This window comes from Anneissia japonica, unplaced genomic scaffold (genome assembly GCF_011630105.1).
Source record: "Anneissia japonica isolate Jap-2015-1 unplaced genomic scaffold, ASM1163010v1 scaffold288000_len81066_cov190, whole genome shotgun sequence".
Lineage (NCBI taxonomy): Eukaryota > Metazoa > Echinodermata > Crinoidea > Comatulida > Comatulidae > Anneissia > Anneissia japonica.
The window spans coordinates 23,407-30,328 of NW_022732033.1; positions in this window are offsets into that span (position 1 = coordinate 23,407).

Consider the following 6,922-nt stretch of genomic DNA (forward strand, 5'->3'; position numbering starts at 1 on the left):
AATACCCTGTCTATCGTTTCCGCCGCAGGTGCGATCGGCGTTGCGAGTACGGTCGTGATGGGTCCTTTAACCATCGGACTCGGTTCGTTGGCGGCCGTCTGTTGCGGGTTAAATTACGGCGGAAAATATCGGAGCAAGTTGCTCGAGAAAAAGAGTGAAAAACACAAAACCGTACAGATTATTTGCAAGACTAAACTAGGTACGATCGATAGCATCGTTTCCGCCGCCTTGGAGGATAATAAAATTAGCGATCAAGAGTTTAAACTCGTACTCGAGGAATATCGCAAGTATCAAGAGATGAAACAGGATGCCATTGCAAAGGGGAAAAGTGCAATCGACTCGCTAAAAACGAGATTGGCTCAAGATGCTGCAAGCGGGAAACGAGTCTAGATCACGTGATTGCCGAAAAGAGTTTTTGTGATGTCCTTTTGTGATGACGTCATCGGGGACACGGGAAATGACCTTTTGTGATGACGTCGACGTCGTGACGTCATCTTGTTCAAAGAGTCTTTTTGGTAGTAAGGAAAAGCTGGACCGCGGGTGGCCGGGAACTCTCACGAGTCTAGATCACGTGTTTGCCGAAATGATCTTTTGTGATGACGTCATCGATAGGTAGTTTGCAATTGTTTGTAGGGGAAAGCTAGGTCAAGAAAAGCTGGACCGCGGGGTGGCCGGGAACTCTCTTTTTACATACTACTGGTTCCATTCTGTGTGTAGCTTCTTTTTTCGGTCATGTTGAATAGATAAAGCATTTGGTTTATTGGTGGGGTTAATATTGTCTGTCTTGTTGCCAAAGAATTCCTTCAGGGTAACTCTGCGAGTGAACTGATGTAAATCAGCACATAAATTGACTGGATGAGGCTTGTTGGTAGGGCAGAAAGATAGGCCTTTCAATAGAACAGATTCTTGGTCAGTGGAAAGCGAATAGTTCGATAAGTTGGCAATACATTTATTCTTGGTGTGAGACTTGGGTTGAAAACGTTTCGGGAAGCAACTGTACAGTGATGAGTTGCCGGCATTTTTGACATGGCGTAGAAGTGGTTTTTCTTCGATCAAGTTGTCAAGCTTTTTAATTTTACGATTAAAATCGTAAAACTAGGTTAGGTCTAGCCTAGGTAACATCGTTCGTTCATACATACGTTCATTTTTTGCGAACTTTGGATGGGATTCTTTTCGAGTCCAATTCTGTAGTATTAACTACACTACTGTATAAACGAAGCATATTTATTTATTTAAATTTATTTATTTTTAAAAAATTCATGTAGAGTATGTATACTGTACTATATCGGAAAGAAGCTTATGCTATCTTAAAAAGAAGCCCATAAGCTTCTTTTATAAGATGCGATTCTTTTTGATTGTAATTTTGCAAACTGAAGAGGTGGGCTTGATTTCGAAATTGGGCATATTTTTTAGTTTAAGTCCATTGGATTTCAATTTGAGGTTTTATAGTCCTACGTCCTTTTGATTTTCTTTTAAATATTTGTATTACTTCCCATCTGTCCTAATAAAAATATAATTGTGAAAAATAATAAAATATGAAAAAAGTATTCTATAGATGAACAAATAATAAAAATAATATAAAAACAAAAAAGAGGGAAATTTGGACCCCATACATTCGATTAACTTTACACTTAAGATGTGCACCTTTACTGCTCTTAGCGTCATTTCACATGATATGTATAACTGGCAGTAATACTCGCCTATTATACAACAACCAGCAGATCGAGCGCATCGACTATATACAAAGATATGGCGCAATAGGGCGAGGGTTTGTAAGCTCAGATTATCTTGTTATTAATGTATTCATTCTTTTATTACTTCCAATCCTTTCATTCTGTTTTAATATATAATATCAATAATTAAATTTGTAAATTTTTATTGAAATGTGTAAATAGAACTAGTAATGTAGTATTAATAATTATATTTTTGAAATAGTTAATTTATTGTATTGATAATTACTATAATATGTTGTTTATTTTTTCTACGTCTGCAAAAAATATGCAGGTGGCGCATTCCATAATTATATCTATTCTATGATCTTTATATGTTGACATGCGATATATTAGTAAACCTATCTGTACCATACCATAAGAGTGATTATAAAGCAAAAATGCTCACTTAGTTATGTAGTTAGTAAAACATTTTAAATGGTTATTATATGGTAGTTACTTCTATTGAATTCTATAATATATTAATTATTTATTTTACGTCTACATTGAATGTATTTATATTTTTGACAAAAATAATTTAATTTAATTTGTAAATTATTTGTATGTGTGTATAGATGTTAATAGACAAAATTGATATTTGTTTAGTAGTGTAGCTACATTCAATTATCTGTACATAAAAATAGATAATCATACAATAAAAAAATAAATATTCATTAATTACAAATAATGATTATGTAACAAAATTGCACAATATCGTAATACAATAACTATTCAATAAGTCAAAATAAAATATAGACAGTGCATGAAACCATATACGTCACATAAATACTGTCTGAAACGTTATTACTTGGCGGGGGTGGGTGGGTGTTATGACTTTAAGTAATGAACTGTCTAGGATTTGGGAGGTTGTTGTTAAAAGCATTTATTAAAAATAAAGGGATATGTATACTGACAAAAGCATTCCCTAATAAACAACAGAACAGGATTTCAAATATTTTGATGGAGAGTTTTTTTTTTTAATAGTGACTGATCATTGAAGCTAGATAAAGAAAGTATCTGCAAACATAAATAAATTCATAAAGTTTTTCTTCTCCTTTGTCTCCCTTTCCATCTTCTTCCTATTATTATTCTTCTTGTTCAGCAAGGGATTACTACTACTTATTTGACGAACAATATAAACTGCTAAAAATATAGTATCAGTCTATATTATAGCAATGTACTTTGCTTGAGTTAAGCTACCCCGTCCATTTTAACATTTTGTTTCGTATTGCCATATTTTATTGTCACTGTAATTGTAAATGTTGGTCGAATAAATAAATGAAATAACTATATTTCACTCTGCTCATAATATCAGGTCACAACTTCGTACAACACAACAACTAGGCCTCTAACATAGATTTGAAGACACTCAAAATGTACAATAAAACATCGATTTTTTTTCTTTATAAAAAACAATACAATTTATTTCTTTTTCTCGCTCTGGTTACGGTAATAAAACAATCTGTTTTGAAAAATTGGCAAATGCTAGCACAAAAAAGAACATGTTTGTATTTTAGAATAAAAGAACCATAATACTACTGCTGTACAAATAATGTTGTAAAGTATCATAAAAATAATTAAAAATAAAATATTTCTTTTACATTTATAGGCCTATGTATGTAACAAATTTTAAGGCATCCTGTTATTGGCATTTGATTGCTGTTGGATGAAATAAAATATTAATTAAATAAAATAAATACTGAATAAGAGCCACAATACTACATCATTCTAAATTTAACCATTCAGAGAATAAATATTTAAATGATTTAAACCTGAAAATCACTAGGTTTAGAAGGACATAGAAAGACAATATAAGATAATATGTATTGAAGTTAAACGCTGACAAATTAACAGAAATGAAAAGATAACTAACTGATTCAATAAAAAAGAATAAACATTGGTATACAATTGGCCAAAATAAAAAATATACTTGTTTAGGGTCATTTACCCCACCTACATTTTCGACAAAAAATAAATTTAGAGGCAGTAATTTTAAAAAGAATAATAATTTCCAAGAATGCTATTCAAAATCAGGATATTTTAAATTAATGAAAACAATAACTTCACCGACCAAATGTACCGGTAATATTTATTGTAGGCCTATTAAAAATGATTATTTTTAATAATTTTTATTTTATTGAAAATCTGACACCATTCTGCTCAGATTGAAGTAATCTGTAGTCTGAAGTTGGGATTTTGTTTAGGCATCTTGTGCTCTCCACATGTTACCGCGTACTTATACCCGATTCACATGTGAAGCTAAATTTAACAAAAAGTAACAAATTGTAACCGAGTGATCTCCTGATTCCTACCGAGATAAAAAGCATTCACACGGGTCTGTAAGGTAATGCCAAGGTTGTGTAAAATTTATTCAGTGTTTATTCAATGAACCATTTTTCCCCTACTGCGATATAGGTCTAGCCTAGGCCTAGTTGAGAACCCCTGTCACAGATGGACTGTTGAACTCACCATCGCAGTAAACATTCAAAGCAATCAATACCCTTAACAACTGCTGTACTACTACTACTAAACTAGGCATAGCTTCCAACGTTTCTGTCGACTCTTGTAATACTAGTAATAGTACTAACACCATCCCGACGTTCATTTTATGTATATCTTCTTCTTCTACCATTACTAATTAACATCAATAACAAGGGTAATTCATTCATAATTGAGAAAAACTAGGCCTATCTATTTCTAGTGGATCAGAATCGTATGCAGAAGGAAGAAAATTCAAAGAACCCTGTGAAACAGTAGATTGTTGTTGTGTTGAAATCCCTGCGCATGCGCAGATCCATCCATGTTACATCTCGGAAGCTTTACCAGCCTCAGCGAGGCTGGTAAAGATTACCGAGACGTTCCGAGATTTTACAAGGATATTACACGGAGGTACTTTCACACGTGCCGTAAAATGTTACTTTTGGTTACATTTTGTTACATTTGGTAAGATTTTTGTACGTGTGAATCGGGTATAAGACGATGCTTGCTTCAACCTATTTTCAGCATTCTTGTAAGCAGTTTGAGTTTGTTGAAAAACTATGATAAAGAAAAAACAATATAATAAAAATGAATACTCTACAAACCAGAAAAAATATTTGCATTTGCACAAGTGTTTTCCTGCTTTTGTTTGGTGAGTTGTTTGATGCAGATTGCTGTGCAGTAAGTATACAAGTGCTAGATCAAACTCTAATCTAATTAAAATATGTATGATTGGATGGATAAGGGCACATAGAAAAAAATTTTGATCACTCTTTTTTTAAATAAAATTGATGAGGGAGAGAGGTTTTTTTTTTTTAATCGGAACAATAGATTATTTTGCTTTTGTTTTTAGCAATGAGGGAGGGAGGGACTGTTTATATTTGGTCTGTAATAGTAAATATTGTATAAACATTGGTTAAATTTTATAGTTTCTTAAAGAAATTGTATTTGAAGTCACAAAATTGCATTGTTATTTTTATGGTGTTGAAATAATTGATGCCCTGAAGTTCCTGGTATAGCAATATATTTCATAATAATAAGTAATTATTATTTTTATTAATATTAAAAAACAAGATATTACAGTACTGTTATAATAAATATGCCTTAAATAGCCTAGGCCAGAGAGGGTCAGCTTTATCCAAAAAAGAATGGGATAATAAAATACAACTGGCAGCATAGGTCTAATATTAATAAACCTACCTAAATAAACAACATATTTTATTTTAACCACAACGCTGTAACCAATTATTAAACTGTACAGATACTTCCTAATTACAGCGGCTGAGTCTAGCTTATCGAACAGCTAGGCCTACATCACATGTGGTGTGTTGATAGAAACTTCTTACACTGCGGGTCACCTGTAGTCCGAAGCTCAAATAGTACCTACAATCTAACGTGCCAAAGACCGATTTAAAAATTTTGATCTGTGTTATAGGTTACATTCGAATAAACTTATATTCAAAATATTCATTATTTGGGACGCAAATCTGACTATTCAGAAAAATGTAAACAAAAATGTATCAAACCTTACCGATTTTTTGACATTTCTCTAATCCCAACTTCGATCTATGAATTCTTCATGTTCCTGTCGAGTTTTCCGAAAGAAACCAAGTGGATTGCAAACTTGATTTATTAGATAATGTTGTTACCATATTAGGTAATTCTGGGAGGTCTCTTAATATTTTTTATCTTGTTTTAGAACAAGCTTATGTTTATTGTTTAATCGGCGCGAAAACGTGTCACGCATTTGAATGACTGAGGGCGCTAGTCAAACGCTAACCCTGAAGTAGGTGAAAATTAGCCGAATAACGGTCAAATCGCGAAGTGGCTTTCCCACTGAATGATGGTATAGATGCTCTTTATAGTCAAAACATTGTTCATAATGACTTGAAGGAAAAGATTGTCGCACAGTTATCATTGATGTGGTAATTCACGACAACCATAATTAAGAAACTGATAATGTCCAAATCAAATTGAAGCGTGAGTTACGGCCTCATACCACTACTAACCATCTTTAATTATCAATTGAATACAATATTAGGCTTATTCTGTTGGTTGAAGATATTGCAGAAAAGCATGGCAAAAAGACCATACTTTAATAGATGTGTCGAGGAATAAAAGTATGGTATATATCCGAGGACAAATTATTCCCTCTCCATCCATCCACTGAATTTGTATATACGTTCGGATGTGTTTGCAATTCTGTGTATACACACGCATTTAAATTATCATATATTGATCTGATGGGAGGTGGGGTTTGTTGACTGTAATAAATTACTATTCCTATCCTTAGTGTAATATATTTAATACTAAGAACATTCTAGAATTGCATTTATTTGACCAAACAAACAAGTGTAAACCACATTGGTAATTATAGAAACAATGACACCATGTAGAATCCAAGAGTAATATTTTGAAGTTTCTGGAATCTTGGGTATTGTAAAAGCAATTGCCTATTGGTTAATTATGATGTAATGTGACCAATGAGGAAGTTAGGCAATATAGAATGCTCTTGAATGCTCTGGAGTTGTGTATGTTAAATTTACCATGGGTAAATCAAACTACACTTTCAATTTAACATTGATAATTATTACATCCCAATATCATTTTTCAAAGGTAACAATTTATTCAACTTATTTGTGAAAAATGTAAAGTTTTATTAATTCAAGATATTATTTAGCTTAATAACTTATTTTCTCTAAAATTATTGTAATTATATAGGGCCTACTGGAGGT